Source organism: Strigops habroptila, chromosome 3 (genome assembly GCF_004027225.2).
Source record: "Strigops habroptila isolate Jane chromosome 3, bStrHab1.2.pri, whole genome shotgun sequence".
In the NCBI taxonomy this organism is placed as follows: Eukaryota; Metazoa; Chordata; class Aves; order Psittaciformes; family Psittacidae; genus Strigops; species Strigops habroptila.
The window spans coordinates 86298694-86322193 of NC_044279.2; the positions used below are offsets into that span (position 1 = coordinate 86298694).

At 42.1% G+C, this 23500-nt stretch overlaps 1 protein-coding gene across 1 annotated transcript in view; it reads right to left on the reverse strand.

The window, feature by feature from the left end:
* Positions 1-21965: 21965 nt before the first annotated feature.
* LOC115604705 (cytochrome c oxidase assembly protein COX18, mitochondrial) overlaps positions 21966-23500 on the reverse strand; it is a 72719-nt gene continuing 71184 nt past the window's right edge. The window contains exons 9-10 of the mRNA XM_030478040.1: positions 22906-23009; positions 21966-22217 (exon numbers count right to left, since the gene is read on the reverse strand). The gene's annotated coding sequence lies outside the window, so the exon portion shown is untranslated. The remainder of the gene's footprint in view (positions 22218-22905; positions 23010-23500) is intronic.

The window sequence follows — 23500 nt, forward strand, 5'->3', positions numbered from 1 at the left end:
CCTGCACCACAGAAATGAAAAATAGAATGTAAAAATCAATAATGTTCCTTAGGCAAGCCAGTGAGAAAGTCTGGTTCAGCTGCAGTTTGAAGCTGCCACTTCAACAGGCTATTTTTGAGTTACCTTGTTACTGCACAAAATATCTCAAATCAATCATGTCAGTAGTTTTTGTCACTTCAATTTCCTTGAGTCTATTACAAAGGACATTCCACGTCACAAAAACAGAAACCACAGCTTGAGAGTGGTTGCCAGCAGGCCATTCTGTAAGAATTTTAATGATGACTACAGTTAGAACCCCAGAGGCACCACTGCTCCTGTAAGCTGCTGATGGCTCCAAGGCCACGTTAACCAGGACCATGGGAAGCTGAAGGCTGTATCCCATTCCCTACATATCAGACTTGCATTACGTTATGTCAGTACCAATAAAGAAAACGGGAGTAATTCAAGCTCCAAGTCAGTTTTAACCCTTCTATTGAATCCCTCCACAGTTAGGATGGGCAATGCTAACTTAAGGAAGGAAAAAGCTCATCCTTTTCTGGGGTGTTATATGTCACAAATAAACATACCAGAGCTACAGTACAAAGTGCTTTTGGTAAATGTAATGGATACTGACTCATTCGATAGGTTTCACATAGGAGAACACTGCCTGCATCATGCATGTGCTGCAAATATGCACCTACATAATCACTTCTTTCTTAACTCTTCCAATTGACAGAAGACATTATTAAGCCTCACTTTTAGTATGGACCAGATGTGACTAAATTGAAAATAGGTATTTTTTATTTGGAAAGCCTCACGTGGAGGCTGTAACACTGCTGGCACTGTTGTTACTACAGATACTTGGATAAGACTGCTCAAGTTCAGAGAAGTAAGATGTTAGAGAGCTTTATTCTCCAATAGCTCTTTCTGAAACTTTCTGAATCCTTTTGGAATCATAATTATTTAGGTATGGAATGAGCATTTGTACCTACTGCCTACAGAAACCTTAATGGTCTATTTGTAGTAGTATCAGGCTTAATCCAGATGTACTAGGTACGCTGTTGGTTGAGTTTTTGGATTTCCACCCCTAGCCCTTATATAGATGGGCTTGTAACACAGAAAGATATTGCTACCTGTGGCATCATCATTGCTTTTGTGCCTGCTTAACTTGGACCAGATGGTGAAGTCACCGCCTAACTCTATCACTATCAGCTGTATTTTACCTGAATAGACAGTTTTATGCAGAAAGCCATTGCTCTCCCCCTGGCGCATGCTCTGCACTGCACGCTGACCCCAAGGCACATGGAAGGCTACCACAGATTGGATTTTCAAAGTTGAAAAGTTTGACCTAAGGCTCATTTAAGTGTCATACTCAGTTAGCGTTCAGGCCATCAGGATGGATGGAGACATCCAGCTTTCTTATGCCCTCCTGAAAATCCCAGCCAGGAGCTTCCATCTCTTCCTTTGTGTACACAGATCATTCTGATTCACACGCTTCATGAAGAAGTATATAAGCAGGCAAGTATTACCACTCTGCCTTGAATTTGCTGGGATGCTTCCAAATCACTTCCATTTCCAGAAGCAATTAAAACAGGTGCTTTGTCTCTGCAAAGCAGCTTAAGTTAAAATCCTGATACCACTTGCTGCTCTCACATGGGGTCATGGTCATTAAATATTTAAGCCAAAACAACAGTAAATTGAGATGAGAGAGCAGCAATGTTTAGCAGATAAAACTCTGCCAGTCTGGACTTCTCTCTCTGTCTCTCTGAGGATCCATCTGCTTTAAGAGATCAGTGTAACCACAAGGGACAACTCCAAATACTGTTTAAAAACCAGAAGCTTAAATGAAAATGAGAACTGAGCTTCTGACCTTACCTAAGGTCATCTTACCACGTCAAGGCTGGGGTTATTTCCAGGGCAGAATGTGAGAGCTTTCACTGTGGCTGCTTGAATAGTACTTTGCCTGTGGATTAATTGATGACTTAGGCTTCTCTTTCTTACCGGCCTTTACAATTCAGAGGAACACACACAGGATTTCTTCTGAAACAGCTGAAGTAAAAAGACAAAAGTAAGCTAACCTCCTGACCTGTAAAATAACCTGGTATAGAAACTCATTCAATGTAGCTGCTTGCTGTTTCTGGGAAAGGGAAAAGAAGGGGTTTGCAAAAGGAAACAATAATTTGTGTACTGTTTAACAGGGGAAACTACCACAGCAATTTGTTTCTGATGAATTTACTTAGCATAGAGAGTAAATCCAACATGGACCAAGTGGTGATAAAGCATGTCATAGGCAAGGACTGGGCAGATTTAAAGAAAAGGACTTCCACTGCTCTTACTGGCATTTAAGCCAAGGAAATGCTTAAGTGAGATGGCAAAGCAGCTTTTTAGAAGATAAACCTCTTCCTTCATCCCTGGCCTTCTGTTTTCAAACCTCTAGCCAATGAATATTTTTTCACTCAGGAATTCCAAGCAAATACCAAGCTCAGAGGAAGGTGAGATCTGCTCTGGGTTCCTTGGAAGAGCAGAGCTCCCTGAAAAACTTGCTTTTCCAAACCTCACATCTGTTGAGAGATATCATGAAACAGAAACACAAAACCCTATTCACTGACCAGGTGATGGTGATGTGATTCAACATGCAGCCAGACACAGAAAACAGCAACTTGAGAACAGCTCAACACATCAGTCCAAACATCCATCTAACCCAGTACCTTCCTCTGCAAATGGCCAATAGCCATGATTTAAAAGGATGATTTAAAAAACAAAGCCAGTGACTATTGTGAAAGCTTTCCAGCTGCCAGGCTGAGGAAGGGCTGGGCAGTGGGAAGAAGCATGGTGATTTATAGAATCATAGAATCGTAAGGGTTGGAAAGGACCTTAAGATCATCTAGTTCCAACCCCCCTGCCATGGGCAGGGACACCTTGCCCTAAACCATGTGGCTCAAGGCTCTGTCCAACCTGGCCTTGAACACCGCCAGGAATGGAGCATCCACAACCTCCCTGGGCAACCCATTCCAGTGCTTCACCACCCTCACTGTAAAGAACTTCTTCCTTATATCTAATCTAAACTTCCTCTGTTTAAGTTTGAACCCATTACCCCTTGTCCTACCACTACAGTCCCTAAGGAAGAGTCCCTCCCCAGCATCCTTGTAGACCCCCTTCAGATACTGGAAGGCTGCTCTGAGGTCTCCACGCAGCCTTCTCTTCTCCAGGCTGAACAGCCCCAACTTTCTCAGCCTGTCTTCATATGGGAGGTGCTCCAGCCCTCTTATCATCCTCGTGGCCCTCCTCTGGACTCGCTCCAACAGCTCCATGTCCTTTGTATGTTGAGGACACCAGAACTGTACGCAGTACTCCAAGTGAGGTCTCACAAGAGCAGAGTAGAGGGGCAGGATCACCTCCTTCGACCTGCTGGTCACGCTCCTTTTGATGCAGCCCAGGATACGGTTGGCTTTCTGGGCTGCAAGCGCACACTGCCAGCTCATGTTAAGCTTCTCGTCAACCAACACCCCCAAGTCCTTTTCTGCAGGGCTGCTCTGAATCTCTTCTCTGCCCAGCCTGTAGCAGTGCCTGGGGTTGCCCCGACCCAGGTGTAGGACCTTGCACTTGCCTTGGTTAAACTTCATAAGGTTGGCATCGGCCCACCTCACAAGCGTGTCAAGGTCCCTCTGGATGGCAAAGTGTTTGTGGTTTGCTGCAGCATCCCACCAGCCCACTAGCAAGAACACCTACTCTGCTGGCAGTGGTACCCAGGAGCTCATGTGTGAAGCACACTCCCTAGCTTAGAACCCATTATTTCTGCTCAGCTTCTAGGCAGCTTTTAACAAAAGAAGGAGCGCCAAGTTCCAACCCCATGCACCAAAGAGGAGGGAGGAAAAGGGAGACCTCCATGGGACTGCAATATGAATGGACGTGTTCAGCTTAAGTATATAAATCCCAGTGAACTTAAAGGAGGCTACTCTGCAAGTTTCTGTTTGGTGTGTGACAGAGTTTGTCATCACCTCAGCATTCTCCAGAGCTATGCTATTGCACGAGGGCTGCAATACTGGTATTTTCTCTCTCATGTTTGCCCAGGAATCTCCAGGACAGCTCAATGTTCCTATCTGCATTTAAAAAAAGGATTAGAAGACGAAATAGGTATTTTTTTAGGTCTGTTCTGGGTTGATTTGATTTACATTCCAATCTGTTTGCAACAAGGTGCAGGATGATATCTGAAAATCCACCTGAAGTTAGTAGTTACACACAGGTATGCATATATATATATACACATGAAAATATATAGAAAAATATGTATAAACAGAGACTCAAATCTTACACATTCCCCAAATGAAATCACAGGACATTTGGCAATTTCTAACCAGCATACCATTGTCACTCCTGCCAGAGGCTTGCCCATTAAGCTTATCACTTAATAGGCTTTATCTGCCTTTCTTCCTAGCAGTTTCATATAAGTTCAGTTTAAATTCATAGAGCTACTATAATGACTAGAAATGAGAGATCTCATTTTTAAATGTAGCTCAAGTCCTAAATGTTTGTTGCCTTCTAATGTTCTTGTTTCTCCACTCTGCTGAGAAAAGCAGGAGAGAAGAATGGGAAGAAATGCAACTGCCTGAGCACTGGAACTCATCAACCCTGACTTCCTGCAGGTTGCTGTCACATGTTTGCTTGTGAGCACTGACAGCAGCTTGCCCTTTGATTGGAAATTTAAAAAGACTCTTTCTCAAGTCTCAAGCTGTGTACAGTAATGCTTCCTTTGTAGGAACTCTGATACCTGTGTGGGTTTATCAGCTTCAGCTGAGTGAATTCAGCAGTTGCGGGGGAACAGGAACAACGATGAGCTTGTAGGGGCCCAAGCATTCTGCTGGTTTTAATGGACTTCAAGTAATAACGAAGCAAGTGTGATTAAAACATATTCCATACCTTACAGTTTCCAACATTAATCTGAAACCTTAGCTTTTTCCCAGCTTTCTTCAGCCTCCTGTTCAGTGTTGACTTCAGGACAAGTGACAGGAGAAGGCCTAAAACTCAAGTGCAGCATTCAGCCTCAGATGAATGTTCATCATCTAAGGGAAAGTTCATCATCTAATGGACTTCAAGACAAATTTAAACCATCAGTAACTGCTAGCACCCATTCGTTTTGCTCACAGCCACCATCATGCACCCAGCCTTCCCTTGTCAGATCCTGAGCAATGGTACAATGTCCTCTATTAAAAAACCCAAATGATTAGAATTTGTAAACTTGGATTCTTATTAGCAAAGAACTGCAACTTGAAGAAAACATGTATTTAAAATCTTAAAGGAAGAAAAGGGCTTAGCCAACCACTATTCAATATAAAGTGTCTTAGGAAAGCTCTCATCTAATGATTCCTCTTGAGTGCCATGTAGCATGAAACATAATCCATTTTCTATTCAATTATTTGCTATTTGCTCCCTTGCTGCTTTGTTGGAAGAGACACTTGATATTACGGTCTTTTCATGGGCTTCATTCTAAGCTCAACTGGAACTTGGAATTCAGCACAGGAGAAAGAGGGAATTCAATACACCAGACAAAGTAAAAGTGCCAACTCACAGCTCACTGAGTCCATGTTCAGAACAGAGCAAATGCTGCTGCACTGAACAAATGCTTAAGGTCTCTCAACAGTTTCCTTCATTTAGGGGAACAGGTTTTATCTTTGCTGTGTTTCCATTCATTTGATTGAAATAAAACTAACCTATGAACATGGATGGGGGTAAAAAGGCTTAGAAACAGGTATAAATTAGAGACTTATACACAGTTACTGGCAGAAAAATATAACAAAAATTGGAGATATTGTTCCAATGTTTCCCCAGAAGTTTCAGCTAGAAGTGAAAAACACTCCTTAATTCTGTCAGCACCAAGACATTGGCTGATCCTCTTCACTTATCATTACACTAACCACTGGTTAAGATACACCAGTCAAATCAGAGCCCTTCAGTCTGGTTCTTCCCATGTAACAGCATCAGAGCAAACTCTGCTGAATGCGAGTGGGTTCAAGATTAGCCAAGCAGGGGCACTGCAAAAAAACCCAAGAGGTAATATAAGAAAGGAGAAAGGAGCTAAGGGGGCACAGCCAGCCAGGTATGGGAAGGAGGAGCAAGGAACAGATAAATATTTCATTTCACCTGCCAGGAGGCAAGGTTAGATACTTGCTCAGCCAGGCTAAGCAAGAGAAGTCACCACCTCTGAGGGAGGGCAGGAGGAGCCCTCCTACCCGCTACATCTTTTCTGTTCTGCCTCAGAGCAGGGATCTGCACTGGAAAAACAGCAGGAGAAGTTGCTCTAAAACTTCATGACTACTGAAGAGCAAATCAAGCGCCTTTCAGTCATCCTCAGTATGGGCAAGTCATACAGGACATGGTGTTTCAAATGGACCCAGAAGAAATACAGACATAAACTTTCAGTTTTCCTTAATAAAAATCAAAATACTTTCTGAACTTTAGCTTCATATTTTACAACCTGAGTATTTATACCTTGTAGGTGGAAAGCCTAAAACTCAAACACATAGAATACTAAAATACAACTAGAAATTTCAGCACTTTCTGATCATTCTGAGTACTTTTTATCTTGTTTCTCAAACTCTTTGGGGCTGGCAATAGCATCTTCTTTTATCTTTTGCTGTACATTAACTCCTTATAATAAAAAGTGCAGGATTTCATCCATTTTTCTTTACAACTATGTATTTCATACGATTTAAACAGCAAAACCACTCATCACCTCAGGTCATTGAAAAGGTTTTCAAGTATTAGACCAGGTTTATAGAAACGCTTTCCCAAGCTGAGACTATAATGAAATCTGAGTGAAGTACATACAGTCTGTGGTTTAACTGTATTTTGTGTAGTTCTAATTGCTACCAACAAGTGGTGCAGGATAACATTTCATTTTACATAAACTAGATTCTGTAAAGATATGAAGAGGTAAAGGTTTAAAAAACTTCTTACACACAGACAAGCTTGCAACTGCATACACAGCTTCCTCAGCCAAACCCTGTATAGCAAATTGAATCTGTGAATGGCTGGCTGATATACAAATACACCTCGTGCTAGTATAAAAAGATGGTGCACATGCAATTTGGCATATGCCCATGTAAAAGGTGCTATTTGCTCAGTTGAATGCTGGAAATATAAGAAGTAAACATTTCCCTGGTTACCTTAGATGCTGGCTCTTGAGAAGATTGCCCAAAGACTACTTAGAGCTGCTTATCTCCAAAAGGAGCTGATGCCTTAATGTTTCAGTTCTTCTATACCACCTGGTCTCTACACTCAGAAGCTCTGGCTCTAACTCACAGCTATGCCAAGGCATGTGATGATGATTTAAAAGTCAGCTTCCTCAGTTGCCTTTGCCAGAAGCGAGCTGTCCCCCTCTGATAAGGGGCGAAGTGGAAAGCAATAAATAGGAACTCCTTAAGATCACCCAGCAGGAGCTGCTAGAGGTCAGGAATCACAGTCCTGAAAGCCCTTCATTTACTGTCTGGTGTTACACATGTGAACTGATTTAGTGGTTGCTCTGTATTGCCTACCACGCAACCTTTCTATATTTTACACATTACTGTATAAAACTCCAGTATGGGAAGCTCCATGTGAAATTTAATTGTACCTTAAATCTTCCTGGAGAAGCACCCCAACTCCCCACTTGTTAAGAGCACTGATTTTCCTCTCTCTGCTCAACTCTTCCAGCAGGCAAATACATCCGAGCAGTTTGGAAGAGAGCCTGTGGTTCCTTCCTTGTGTTGAGGACTGGACAGCACTGCTTGCTCTGACATGTTCAGACTCCACCTGCATTTCACATAGTTGATCTATTCAGCTGCAGCAATTACTCTGCTGCCAGTCCGAACCCCAAAGAAACAAGGCTATGGTTTGGCTTCAGTGTAAGTGGTGAACATTAAAAAAACCCAACCCCGTGACAGTGTGCAGAAACACTATCCCTTCATCCAGCCACAGGAAAAAACCAAGAAACCAGCACTGAAAATATACTGAAATATTCTGGACTGACAATTGCATTCCTCCAATAAAGTATTTGTATTTTTGCCCCAAAGAGCCTCTAAAATGGCTGAAGGGTAAGTGAGAGCTACCTAGCTGTTGGAAGCAAAGTTGAGTGCACTTGGTGGGCCCAGCCCAAGGACCTCAGCAGGCATCATGAGGCTGGTAACTTCCCTGGGTTTGGACTTGACTCTTGATTGCTGCCACTAATAGAAAAAAGGACTTTGTTTGGCTTTTTAATAAAAACACAGACTTTTACAGACTTGCTAAAGTCCTCTTAAATGAATACTTACTTGGTCTAGGAATATATTTTAGAAGGACAATATTAATATGCAGGAAAATATTTTTCCAGTATCTCCCAGTGACTGGAAAACTTCAAAACAAATGCACTGAAGCCCCAGAGAGCCAGCAGTTGTCCAAGTTAATGATTTTTGCCTTCAACAGCTTCTAAGGAAGAAACTCACTTCTGGTCGTTATTTTGGATCAGAGAGGTCTCTGTCTCCCATTAAGGGTGACTGTTACTGCATTCCTATTAATCTCTTTCCATACACCACTGCCAACATGAATTCTTCATTCTTTTTCCCAGTTCTATTTTCCACTGTATTTCACATTCATGTGGGCTCTTGCATGGGCATTAAACCTGGACACACCACAAACACACAGAATGGTTTTCTAGATATTTTTTCTTCTTTTAAAATTGGAGTTATTAAAGCAGATGCATATCGTGCAGAAAAAGTGTCCTAAAAGAAAACCTGCAACATCAGCATCACAGGGAAAGACGTCTTTAAAATGTCATATGCGTGGAAAAAGGTTGAGTTCAAGCATTATCTTCTTAGCCTCCAAAATCAGTCATCAGTGGGACACAAATCTGTTAGAACACTAGGCCTGTGGTGCTCACAGAGCTGCACATTTCATGATAAACTCATGTACAGCACAACTGGTGAGCCCAGGTTTCCTGTGGTTGTGATTCCTGTGCTTATCTTCCAGCCCATGGCTGTGTCTCATGGATAAGGAGTAGGCTTCAAGGGGAACACTATGCTGAAATCTTCCTATTTTTACACATATATATATATACATTTTTTACTTACAGATTTAGTTTAACCTCTTCTCTGAGCAACAGAACAACCTTCTTTAAGGAAATTGCTGAATGAAAAATGGTGTGGTTGCTTAATGTAGATGCAGGCACAGGCTTTAGAAACCCTCTACCTGGACTTAGCAGCACACTGCTAATTTTAAAGATACTTTAATATTTAGTAGTATCCCTCACTGTATGCCCTGAGTGTACAGCATAGTTTGTAATGGGAATACAGAAAACCACGATCTTGGTTCACTAAATCAAATTGATTTATCTTCCTTGCAAGAATTAGAATCAGAAGTCTGCTTTTCCTCCAAAATCATCAAGAAAATAGCTGAATTACTGGTTACCTCTAAAGAAATCTATCATTTTGGGTTTTTTGCTTTCAAGTGTTTAGGGGAAGAGCTCAGGAATGAGCTGAAAAATGAGCAGGAGTCTGCTACCTGGTGAGGCATGTGCTGCTTTTCTCCTGAACAGTTGTGTTTTGTCTATGTAGCTGAATAACAGATAAGAGAAATCACTGTCCACTTCATTTAGCTGTTCACTGCCGGGGAGAAGGCTGATGAAGAGGAGCGACTATACACGTCTACCTCTTGTACTCCACAAATGACTCCACAGCATGATACCCATGAATTTGCCTTACCTCACATTTCTTCTGTATTTAGCACCCAACAAACTATCATTTTCACAAAACCTGCGCATCAAGCTCTGTTGGAACAACCGTTTTCATGCACTATGTGTGTGGGTTTGGGTCTTCTTGCGTTCCCACAGCAGTGCAATGAGGCCAGATCTTGCTTTTGAAAAAAAACCAAGAGCCATAAAGAATTCAAGAACTGAAGTCAAAGGCTTAAAGAAGTTGGGAGACTTGCACTTTCTCATTACTTTTCTGAAGGTGTTTGTCCTGATGCTTTCTTCCTTGGAAGAATACATAGTACTTCTAGCAGACAGACTGAAGATGTAGTTAATCTCACTTAGAAAAACCCCGACCGCCATCACCAGTGGAAGCCTCCTAATAGAATGCCGCTATGAAGATTTCTTCCTGTTACCCACCTTGATTCTGAAATCCTGATTGGAGTTACTTCTCCAGACAGCAAAGCCAAGCCACACTCAATTATGCCAGCTCCAATCTATCCAATAAGCTCACTTGTCCATGGGAGAAATCAAGGCCTTTTAAGAGAGAAAACAATTTGATTTTTTTACTGCGCACACATGCACAACCTATCGATAGCCTTAACAAAACCAAAGATGCTCCCTCACATGCATTGCTTGCACGAATGTCTGGTCTCTGTTCTCCCAGACAACCATGGATTTCAGGGCAACGATCTGAATCTGACCAGGAACTGAATTTAGGATCCAAGACTGAGGTTTCTGTTTCTGAGCTATTTAAACAAATTAAAAAACATTTTTTTTTGGAGCCACGACGTGCTTTCCCATTCTTTCTCCTTCTGGACACAGAAATGATAGCTGCTTCCAGATCCTGAAGAGAAGAAAAGTGCCCTTTGGTCATTGATCTAGCGGTCTATGTGCAGATTTGGTTTTCCCATTGGGGTTTTTATCCAGTCCCAGGCATGCGCTATCTCAGAAGACCACCACAGCCTAGACAGAAGCATCAATTCCTTACTACCTCACTGTTGATGTTGGCTGTCAAGCTACCATGAAACCAGCTCCCCAGGAAAGTCTAATATTTGAACTTTTTACTCTTACTTCATTAGACAGCAGGAAATGAAGGTTAGATTTGTAAGAAAGGCCTGAGCTAAAACCTTGATGGGGGCTGGGGAATGCTACAATGAACCAGATCTAAATGAAGATTCTCAAACAATGCCTACCTCTTATCATCTTTTGGTAAAGGAATAAGATTCTCTGCATGACTCCCCAACACATAAAAGCTCTAAGACGAAAGGGAGGCAATTAACTCATGTTCATCAGAAATCTACTTTAGCATCTCAAAGATACATGAACTAACATTTAACCACATCTAAGTGAAGTGATACATGATTATTCAGCCTCATGAGCACTGTGGCTAGAGCTGCTGGCCAAGACTATGCCTCTGATGTGCAAGGTACTGATGTAAACATATGACAAGAGACAATCCTGCAAAATTGACTGGTGTCCTGGGTTCAGCTATAGCAGTCATTTTTCTCCTTCTTAGTAGCTGGTGCAGTGCTGTGTTTTTGACTTTTCAGCCTGGGAACAATGCTGATAACACCGATGTTTTCAGTTGTTGCTAAGTAATGCTTACTCTGACCAAGGATTTTCTCAGTCTCATGCTCTGCCAGGGAGAAAGGGAAGCCGGGAGGAAGCAGAGACAGGACACCTGACCCAAACTAGCCAAAGGGGTATTCCATACCACAGCACGTCATGCCCAGTATATAAACTGAGGGGAGTTACCTAGAAGGCCCAGGTCGCTGCTCAGGTCGGGCTGGGTATCGGTCGGTGAGTGGTGAGCAATTGTATTCTCTCCCCTTGTTATCTTCCTTATCATTATTATTATTGATGGTAGCAGTAGTGGTTTTGTATTATACCTTAGTTACTGGACTGTTCTTACCTCAACCCGTGGGAGTTACATTCTTTTGATTCTCCTCCCCATCCCTGCAGGAGCGGGATGAGGAAGAAAGAGGGGAGTGAGTGAGCGGCTGTGTGGTTCTGAGTTACCGGCTGGGCTTAAACCACGACAGTTCTTTGTGGTGCCCAACGTGGGGCACGAAGGGTTGAGATAACGACAGATTTGACCAGAGTGCGTCTAATCGTATTTGCGATAAGCATTCATTGTTTTGGATTAATAGTCACTCGTTACAGTGGTGATTTATTTGCTCTCAGAGTTGTTGCGCTTGATCTCAGAGTTTCAGCATGTCGTACCTTACTTACAGCCAGTATTTGCTGTTTTAGTGTTTATCGGCTGGAGAGCCTGGGCTAAGGTTCTTGTTTCACTGTACTTCATAGTAATGACTTGTAATACAGTAGACTCATTGATCGTGAAACTGGTCTGGCTTGCGTTCCCAGCATGGTCATCACCTCTATACTTTGGGAGGTATATAACGGAATTTTTTAGCAATTACATATCTTTTTTTTTTTCTCCTCGGGGGTCAACCTATGAAGGAGACGTTCCCTTACACCCCCCGCACTCCCACCAGGCTATTTACAGCAACATTTGAGAGTTCTAAAGGTTTTGGATGGCCTTTGAATACCCTTGAGACCTGCCTGCTGCTTGTGCTGGGGCTTGGCCTACACCTACAGAGCCCTGCTCAACACTATCCAGCACCTTCAAAGGGAAAAAGATGTCTCTGGATCTGATGGCAAAGCAACAGACAACGCAGCTACTCCAACTCCAAGCACCGCAGCTACACCAATCCCAGCGACAAGTACAGCAGCTACTCAAACCCTGACAGCAGTCCAGCTGCCCGCATATTTTAGATATATGTATATTTAAGAAATACCTGTATTTCTTAGCAGATGGTTGTGGTTGCTGCTTATCTTCCCATCCATTGGAGCAAATTAACTGTTCAAGGCTAATCCTTGTGGTGATGGTTATGGATTCCCCTAGCAGAGTCAGAATTGTGTAGGCATAAAAGTGCAGACTGATTTATGTGAACTTGAGTTACTTATTAAAAGTCCCTATTGAAAGGGACTTCCTGTTCAGGCTTTACGTTGCTGTTTCTTTATCTGATCTGAAGTTGCTAGTGATATGAAGCTTTCTTTTTCCTACGATAACGCTCCACTTTAAGTTTGAGAAATCTTTTAACGGGACTCATTTCTGGAACAACCTTGTAGACACCTGGGCCAAAGAGCATGGCATTGAGTGGGTATATCACATCCCCTGCCATGTACCAGCCTCTGGGAAAATCGAACGGTACAATGGGCTGTTAAAAACTATACTGAGAGCAATGGGTGGTGGGACTTTCAAACACTGGGATATACATTTACCAAAAGCCACCTGGCTGGTCAACAGTAGGGGATCTGCCAACAGGGCTGGCCCAGCCCAATCAGAACTTTTACGTACTGTATAAAGTTCCTGTGGTGCACATAAAGAATTTGTTGGGGAAGACAGTCTGGGTTATTCCTGCTTCAGGTAAAGGCAAACCCACTTGTGGGATTGCTTTTGCTCAGGGACCCGGATATACTTGGTGGGTAATGTGGGAAGATGGGGAAGTCCGATGCGTACCTCAAGGGGATTTGATTTTGGGGGAAAACGGCCAATGAACTCAATTGTATGCTGTTGCCTGCTATATAACACTTTTACAGCCCACCAGCTAGATATCTTCAGGTCACCAGCAACTGACCCTGACTTCCCTCTGATCATCACCCCAACAAAGAATGAAGTTTGACGAAACCACACAAGCTCAGCAGTGACCAGATGAGTGTCGGCGGTGTCATCAGCAGGCAAAAATCCAACACTACACACTGTCTCTCCTACCCTGAAAGAATGTTGTAAGAGGTGGAGCCTGACATCATGGACTGTATGAATTCAGCGGCTTTATAGGGATTGGTCCATGGACTAAGGAATGATATCTCTCTCTTTGTGTGGGTGTATACATATATATGTGTGTATGTATATGAGACAAAAGCGATGCTATATTTGAAAATATGGGATCTGAGCATGATGTGAATGGTATGGAATAAGGGGTGGATACTGTCCTGTGTCCAGCTATAGCAGTCATTTTTCTCCTTCTTAGTAGCTGGTGCAGTGCTGTGTTTTTGACTTTCAGCCTGGGAACAACGCAGATAATACCATTTTAGTTGTTGCTAAGTAATGTTTACTCCGATCAAGGACTTTCTCAGTCTAATGCGCTGACAGGGAGGAGGGGAAGCTGGGAGGAAGCAGAGAAAGGACACCTGACCCAAACTAGCCAAAGGGGTATTCCATACCACAGCACATCATGCCCAGTATACGAACTGGGGGAAGTTACCCAGAAGGCCCAGGTCGCTGCTCAGGTCAGGCTGGGTATTGGTTGGTGGGTGGTGAGCAATTGTATTCTCTCCCCTTGTTATCTTCCTTATCATTATTATTATCGATGGTAGCAGTAGTGGTTTTGTATGGTACCTTAGTTACTGGACTGTTCTTACCTCAACCTGTGGAAGTTACATTCTTTTGATTCTCCTCCCCATTCCCCTGGGAGAGGGGTGAGGAAGAAAGGGGGGAGTGAGCGAACGGCTGTGTCGTTCTGAGTTACCGGCTGGGCTTAAACCACGAGAACTGGTAAAACACATGAAAAGAAGGAAAACGGAATTAGAGCTACACAGAATTAAAGCATCTCACCAATTGTCAGGTAGTTTGCATAGGAGCCCAAATTGCATTCCATGTCTGTCTATTTTTCCAACTCCTGTTCCTCCAGAAAGGTGTCTTGTCAGTACGGAAAATTAACATTTGATGTTTTTTTCATTTCTTTGAGAACAGTTATCGAAAGCTTATGTAGAGAGGCCACTTAATAAAAGCAAATTCCATCTAAGTCAAGTTACATTTCCAGAAACTCACAGGAAGCTCATTCTCTGCAACTACTGACAAAGGACTGACAGTGCAGGTCTCGGGGAGAACTGAGTACACCAACAGTAGAAACAGCACTGGCTGACATTTCATATCCATGCAGCATCACACCATCTGAAGGAAAGTGACCCCTAATAGGTCACACCAAGTGCCAAAGTGATGTGATGCCCACACAAACTCACAGTGAAGGCAACATGGACGCATTCTTGTTCCTCCTTAAAGCAGAGGTCCAAACGACCAGCAATGGCAAGAGGAACAATGCTGTGGGGGACCATCACTGTAAAGCTCTGGGGAGGAAAACAGCCGCTCTTCCTGACTGAAATGACCTGACTTAGAAAGGCAGCTGCACTGGGCTTCTTTGGGGTGCTGTATGACAGGGAGTTGTGGCTGCCCCATCCTTGGCAGTGTTCAAGGCCAGGCTGGACAGGGCTTGGAGCAACCTGGTCTAGTGAAAGGTGTCCCTGCTCATGGCAGAGGGTTGGAACTGGATGAGCTTTAAGGTCCCTTCCAACACAAACCAGTCTATGATACAGAGATAACTACACTTGCAAAGGGCCTTTTGAATCCCTTGACAGATTCCAGCTCTGTCACCGTACTCCCCTGCTCTGCCTGGACATCCCACTACAATTAATGGGATGAAGCACGTACACAGGGTGACTAAAACGCCAAACACAGAAAATTCTGCTCTAAAATCAACACTTTGATTGCTTATACTAACAAATCCAGATGTTACTCTCAGATCTGATCCCCGCTGTGTATCTTTCTGTTACTGTTTTAACCGTGGTTTACTACTTGGAACTGGGAAGTGGCTCATTCCAAAGAATGTAGTCTTAAATGAAGGCTCTGCATTTTAAGTGGATGCTTCTGTTTGGAAAGCAAAGCCTCAGCAAATAAGGCAAGTCACATAATGGAGAATCATTTACCAAATGGCCACATTGATTAGACTGCAGCAGGAAGGAGCAGCACAGCTGAAAATAGCCCCAACACAGAGTAAATACGAAACCTCTCTGGGCTGCTTGACATTGTGGTTTGGTCCTGGAGCCAGCTAATAAACCCAAGGGCTGGGAAAGCATTATCCAAACCCTGACCCTAGCTAAATATAATTATTGTAACAATACAAATTGGAAAGAGATTTAATCTAAATTAGTTTTGCATGAGATGATAGAGAAATTCCTAGTTCATAAAGTATTTACTCTATAAGGAATGGACTTTGCTTTCTCAAAGGCACTGTAATTATCAGCTTCGAGCCGCTTTTTTCATGGAAAGATGATGCTATTTAACTTACTTGGCAGCATGCTACATTCGAACACAGTAATCTAAAGACATTATGACAGGGCATGCTTGTTCCCTCCCATATTTCTGTACACCGCTTGATTCAATTCCTTCAAGAAACACCATTTTTTAGGACAACATTTCCACTGTGAGATATAATTGAAGAAATCCCTCCATCAACTCGTTATGGTTTAACAAATACATAGCTTCTGTATAGAAGAGTAGTTACAGAAAATGCAACAAACCTCGGCTTGGCTTTTCCAGCCAGATTTAAAGTGACAAAATTGTGTCAAGCAATTGCACTAGTAAAAAGGAACTTGCTTAAAGACTTTATAAAAGCTACTTAAAATATGCTCAACTCTAAATGTTTAACAATGATGTTCTGCACAGAATGAGCAAACCTGACTTGTCAAGTAGGAAAAGATAACTTCCTTCTTCAGAAAATAAGACATGCAGCTTCCATGTTCAATTTTGAATTGAACAAGTGCTCTATCCAACAATCCTACATGGAAAGTCACTTGAGTTTGCAAGTGGGTGCCTGGTTTCAAAAGGATTAGTTACCTTTCCAGCTTTTATATGCAGCTCTTTACTGGTCTCAGAATCACAGTAAATCAACAGATGGATGTCATCAAAGTATGCACTCTAAAACGTCATAAAATGAGCAGAAAATAGCTAATTCTGCAAGGAAGGAGGTGCCAGCGGACTAATGCGTATGGCCAGGGACATGGTTCCAGTACATGGGAAATTGGTTCCAGGGCACCATTCCAGGCCATTCCAACTCCAAATGAGCAACACCACCATCGTTATACAACACATCACCATTATAATTGTTTACTGGTGTCAGAAATATTGAAAAAGAACTGGAGGTGAAGTTTGCATACCATCTCGTAACAAATTTGGGGGGGGGGTGGCAACAGCAAAGAGCATTTGAGAATCACAGCTTTAGTGCTGTGAAGGAAGGGACTGGTTTGATTTACAGCTATATGACTTCTTGCCACATCTGGCAATCTAAGGGTAGGGAATTTTATGGGGGAGGAAATGCCACTTGATGCTTTTATAATTAAAGCAGACAATATCTAGATAGTTCACACAAAGTGACTATTTTCTTTGGAAACATTTACCTAAAACTTTGTGCCAGGAACAGTGAGGATATGACATTCAAAATTACAATACAGATTGCTTTGGTCTTTCATTTTTAGGCTTTTCATCATCCTGAATGGTTCACAGCAGAGGCTAGGATATGACTTTTAATTCCCACTGCTCACCTGTACATAATTATTACAGGTAGAGAAGTGGGATTTCTTTTTTCAGAAGGAGTAATGAGACCAAAGGCTTCTGAGAGATGGTGTCTATGGAGGCCGATTTACTGAAGGAGTATGAAATGTTTTATGTATTTGATAATTGCATCTTAAAGCTGGAGAAGTTAGTAACACGGCAAGGGCTATACCTCCAGGGGCAGTCAGAAAAGCCAGGCTAAACTATCCCAAATGAAATCCTTTTCTTTACTCTGTCCTCTCAAATGAACCAGATTGAACAGCTGCATTTTCTGATCATTGCTAATCTAATGAGCCATTTGTTGCTTTATTCTCATGGAACGGCTTATCCTGGAGCAAATAGATTAGGATTACTGGGAGGAGTATTACAGAATCATAGAATCCTAAAATTGTTTGTGTTGGAAGGGATCTTAAAGCTCATCCAGTTCCAAGCCCTTGCCACAGGCAGGGACACCTTACACTAGACCAGGTTGCTCCAAGCCCCGTCCAACCTGGCCTTGGACACTGCCAGGGATGGGGCATATAATCATGACAAGGTAAGCACTTAATGCATTTGAATTCAGCTTCTCTTTATTCCTTTGAATACCTAATTACCTTCTTTCTAAAAGCAATGTTACATTCTCCTGGAGAATTCCCCAGTCTATTTGTCCTTAAAAAGAAGTCACCCAAAGAACATATCACAAAAAATTTTTCTTTAGAGAACGGCACCCATGAACCCTGTTTCATCGTTGGAAAGGTAAGCAGGTCTTTTCTCCAAGCAATGAGAACAAGTTCATGTCACCACTTCAGACATAGGGAACTGTTGTGGTTTAAGCCCAGCTGGTAACTCAAAACCACGCAGCTGCTCGCTCACTCTCCCCCTTCTTCATCCCCCAGCTCCCAGAAGGATGGGGAAGAGAATCGAAAGAATGTAAATCCCACAGGTTGAGATAAGAACAGTCCAGTAACTAAAGTACCATACAAAACCACTACTGCTACCACCAATAATAAGGGAAACAACAAGGGAGGAGAATATAAAACTAAAAGGGGAGACGAAGAAAACACCAATAAACAGAAGTGATGCACAATACAACTGCTTACCACCTGCTGAGTGATACCCAGCCCGACCCGAGCAACGACCTGGGCCTTCTGGGTAACTCCCCCCAGTTTATATACCGGGCATGACGTGCTGTGATATGGAATACCCCTTTGGCTAGTTTGGGTCAGGTGTCCTGTCTATGCTTCCTCCCGGTGTCCCGTGGCCCTCCTCACTGGCAGAGCATGAGACTGAGAAAGTAATTTACTTGGTCGGAGTAAATATCACTTAGCATCAACTAAAAACATCCGTGTGTGATCAGAGTTGTTCCCAGGCTGAAAGTCAAAAACACAGCACTGCACCATATACTATGAAGGAGAAAAATAACTGTTACAGCCAAACCCAGGAGAGTAACTCAAACATCATATGAGCAAGGGATCTACAGAAGCAGTGCTGGACCAACCTTATAGTGCTGCTTCTGCTGCTGACAGACGTGCTGTGCACTCTAAAGAACCTGAAATCGGACTACTTGAACCTGAAACCACAGCACTCATTAACAGTGTTGACTGTTTAGCCGAGACCTGTGTTTTATCTCGGCAGACGCTGGTCCTTAAAATTCTGCAGGTTTGAGGAAAAATTCCAGGTCAACTGAAGTAGTTTGAGCTGTTAGACAGAATTCATGCTTCTAATTACTATAATTCACTATAAGAGGCCTCTGAAGACTTTCTATTTTTAGCTAAGTTCCTTTAATGAAGTTGAATCTGTATGTCTTCCATCTTAAAATATTTTAAATACGCTGTACAGAAACCTTGTTAATCTTCAGGAAAAAATGAGCATTTTTAAAACAAGCAGCTGAAAAACCTGTACTAATGCAATGAAAAAGGAACAACAAATGAAGAAGGTTAAGTACTGTCCTAGTGAAGATTTCTTTTACACCCTGTCAAAGTGTCATCTGTTTCTGCTGGATGTTTCTACTGGAATGATGGGGACCTGTGCTGAAATGATACAACTGTGGATTTTACTCTGGATATATTAAGAATGTGTGTTGACCAAAAGCATTCAGGGAGGAATTTGATCAAATGTTTGATTGACAATAAATCTTGAAAGGCTTGGCTAAAGAGGGATGTATTTGGAAGAAAAAGCTTGCATCAGATACTGACTTCTGTGAAGGTCCATGGCAGAGAAGTCTGGATTTTAATAATGGTTTCAGAAGAGGGAAGTATTGTAGTAGGTTGGAAAGCTTCACTTATTCCACCTTCTCACTGTCTGCTGGGTGCAAAAGTAGATCACCACAAAATCACAGCATAACTGAGGCTGGAAGGAACTCCTGGAGATCTCTAGTCCAACCCAGAGCAGGGCCAACTAGAGTCAGTCACTCAGCACCTTGTCCAGTTTGGTTGTGACTCGATTAATGAAAAGACTTAAGACCCAATTCCACTGTTCTTATGTTAAATAATTGCTTGCCCTGTGATCAACACAGAAAATCAATGCAACTGCTCTTACACAGATTTCATCAGTTTGAGGAAAGCAAGGGAAAGCTGCAAGTTTAAAAGCTGCAACTGCAGAACTAAAAATCATTCCAGTATTAACACCTGAATTTTCCTGCTTCCCTAGGAAGGCAATATAAGAACAGAAAATTGCAAGGGAACAGAGTGAAATATGAAAAAGGCAGAGATACTTACTCAGAACATAAGAATCTAAATGCAAAGATGAAAAGAAAAAGTTCACAGAAAAATAAAAATTTAGACAGAAATGACTGATATTTCCCAAAATACTCCTACTGAAAATGTTAAAAGTGAATATATTCAAAGCGTCTGAACAGCCCGTCCCGCACAATCTATGAATCTTGGGCAGGATTTTCTGAAGTCTTCAACGTTTGACTTCATTCACATTCCACTAAAACAGACATCAACTCAGCAACTCCAAGCCAAAAGAAATTAGAGAAGGCAGAATGAGCTTAGGTGCTCCTGTACCATCATAGCTGAAGAGTGAAATACAGAGATACTTATCTCATGGTCTGTTTATGGCAATATTAGACTACTGCAAGACTGAACTATAAATGTAATAGTGAGCTTCCTTCATTCTCATTGAACTGGAAAAGGCTTTCTTGCTCTTAGGGACATATTATATTGTGTTTAACTGCAATTTAATCCCAAGTGAATGGAACACCTAATGAAAAATTCATGCCATTTAAATTCGATGTCACTCAAAAACCTTCACAACACTGTGACAATTTCCACTACTGAAGCAGTTCTGATCTTTTAGGAATAAAAGGGTTGTATATGCAAGAGTGTGTGAAATCACAAGACAATTGGAGGCTCTGACAGAGCAGCAGAAGGAACTTGGCAGTGCTGTGGATATTTCTGTAAAGGATTATGGTGTTCATGGGGTCTGATGATTCACTTTCCTACCTAACAGGGTAACTCTTCCTTAAGTTCACCTGCAATCACGTACACTTGGAGCTATATATTAATGTACTAAACTACTGAGAGAAGAGACAGACATTTCTGTCAATTTTGATTTTACACCATTCAAGAGTAGATTCCAGCCTGCTCTCACTGACACTATGTTTTGGGGTCCCGCCACGCTCATTGGCATGATTACTTCAGAAATCCTTGCCTTAGCTCTGCAAAAGTAGATCAGATACTGCTTGTTAAGATTCAACAGAACAATGCTTTGAGCAATTCCCATTCCCTTTTTCTCCTCCAAGACACTCCTATATTCTGACATACACTAATAGTGAATCTGATGGTCCCATTCCAGCAAACTTCAATCAGTGCTGGGGCTTGTGGTTTTTTTTTTTCCAAATCAAGTGAGGTCAATTTTACTGCACGAGCATTGGTAAATTAGTATTCACCTTACCATAAACCAAAGGGACACTGCCCCAGCTGCTCACAGGACAAAGACAGCACAATCAACACAAGAGCAACAAGGGACGGAGCTGCTGAGGCAGCTATGCTGCTCCTGCCTCTTTCCTTTACACAGTCATTGATTTTCTCTCCTTTTTGTGGCCAGCAATGACTTCTTCTCTTAAGTTACCCATTTAAAAGAGATGTCCCAATCCCCCATCAAGTTAGAACAAAGGGAAGCAGTAACAGCCCCACAGAATTTGTTCTTCCCAGAAAATCTCCACAAACCAGAAAATGGAGGGATGCAAGCCAACTCCTGCACAGAGCCCAGGAAGATGCCAATAGTGGTTTCTGTTTGCAAGAACAGGTCAAAGACTGAGGATGGAAAAGGGACAAGGTTTAACGTGCTCTTATGTCCCACACATGACATAAATGTTCTGCCACATGCAAAGGGCTTTCTGCCCCAAGGTATCTCTATGCCTCTCCTACAGCAGCTGTATGCAGACGCCGCATATCCCACCTGTAACTCCCATCCCACTAATAACACAAAATCATTTACATTAACCAATTTGTATACTTGATTAACACAAGCATTTGCCAAGCTGAATCACGTAACTTATTTTCCTAGTCCTCTACTAATATTGGCTGCTGGTAAAACTGAGCACTAAATACTCCAGACATAGGCAGCAATCACTCTTCAACCCACGTACCGCACAAGTCTCTCAGGCATTCCCTACAGCTGAGATTGAACTGTTCTCCACATCAGAAAGTTACAGACATGGTTATTAATCATCAAAATATGTAGCCCATTAAAAAACCTAACCTCAGCATTTCCTTTTATGATATGATGCTTAAGTCAGCTCCTAAACATCCCACGGATGTTTGGTCAGCATCTGTTCAAAGTCCACTGCCCTTCTGCTCTATCAGGTGTGTCTTTGTTCTCATCACCTATGAAAGGATGAAAGAAGGACGAAATAAGCTTTGATCACTTTATACATAATCATTGCATCCCATCAAGTATTTATCCTTTCCAGACCAGGTAGATAAACTCCAGGTTCATATTCACCTTGTCCCCCAGTATTTGAACTATGTCCTGCTGGCTGCGTCTCAGGAATACAACACAGCAGTAGCCTCTTCAGATTTCACTGATTTTTCATTTTGTAACTCACTTTGTCACTCTTGCTCCTCTTGGTTATGCTCTGGAACTGAACTTAGACTTCAGCTGCAGTCATCATCTTGGAGCCTGGGTGGTCTAAGCATCAAACCACAGCCAGGGACAGAGCTGGACAAGGAGACAGGAAAATATTATTTCTCTATTAATACATTAATGACTCTGTTTTGATTGCTGTTAGTACCAAAGAATTTCACTCCCAGTCTGATAGGCATAACAGAACTGACACCTTCATCTTTCCACAGTAATAATCCTATCATCAGCCTTAAACTGACTGCTCCTGAAATGAATTATTGCTCTGTAAAAATGAAGTATGCTGCTGCTGCTGTTATCTGTTAATTATTGTCAGTTGGTTTCTGGAAAAGTATTATGCCATCTATCTATAAATACATCTAAAAAGATGTTTTTCTAAGGTTTCCCTTCAGAATCCACCAATTTAATAAAGTCACAGGCAGGAATGATGAAGAGCAGCCCTTAAGGAGCTGATCAGCTGAGACAAGGCCAAGACCTTCATCAGCTTCAGTAGTTTAAAATTAGAACTTTCCAATTTAAAGGAAGGCTTTATGATATTCTGAAATTTAGTGCTCCTTACTGGAATTCCTCTCCCCCAAAGGCTAATGCCTGCCTGTTACTCCTTTTTTTTATACCTCTGCTTTCTTTTAGCAGGTTTAATCCTGCTCTTGCAGAAAGCCAAATCAAAACTCTGAAGGATTTCTAATACTAAAGACACAGACAAAATAAGAAATACCAATAAATAACTAATGTGCTGAGCATTTCTTTTAAAAAAGAGATTACTCACTGATTTACTCTGAGGTGAAAGATTAAGCTTGCTAGGTGTGGAAGATTCTTCACCATACACACACCAAAACACAGAAAGGGGAGATGGTTTAGGTCAGGAGAAGCCTGTGATAAGAACAGAGGGAGAAGTACCATAATATAAGGCATCATAAATATGCACCATTTCTAGCACTTTGACTATTGGGAAGTTATTGTTTCCCCATATTGTTTCCCCAATACTTCTCCCTTCACATTCCTTTCTTGCAGCACAAGGTTATCCTTGTGCTTCCTTTCTTGGCTCCTACACTCTTCCCCCTGCACTCCATCCAATTTTTTCTAGACTTGCTCATTCTCTTATCTTCTCTAACCTCTTTGGCCACCTCTTCTCATTAGATTACTCCCTTCCCAATCTCTGTCCCTCTAGTTGTCCTTTTAAGTGAAACATCGTATCCTATCTGAACTGGAAATCAATATTCCAAATGGATGGTATTTGGGTGACCGAAGTCTGGCAGAAACACCTTTGCCTTTAGACAGCTCAGAGTGGTGTCTGCTTGCTTTGTTTTCTTTCCCATTATCTAAATTGAAACAGGCAGTAGGGAAGTGCCAGCAGATGGAAA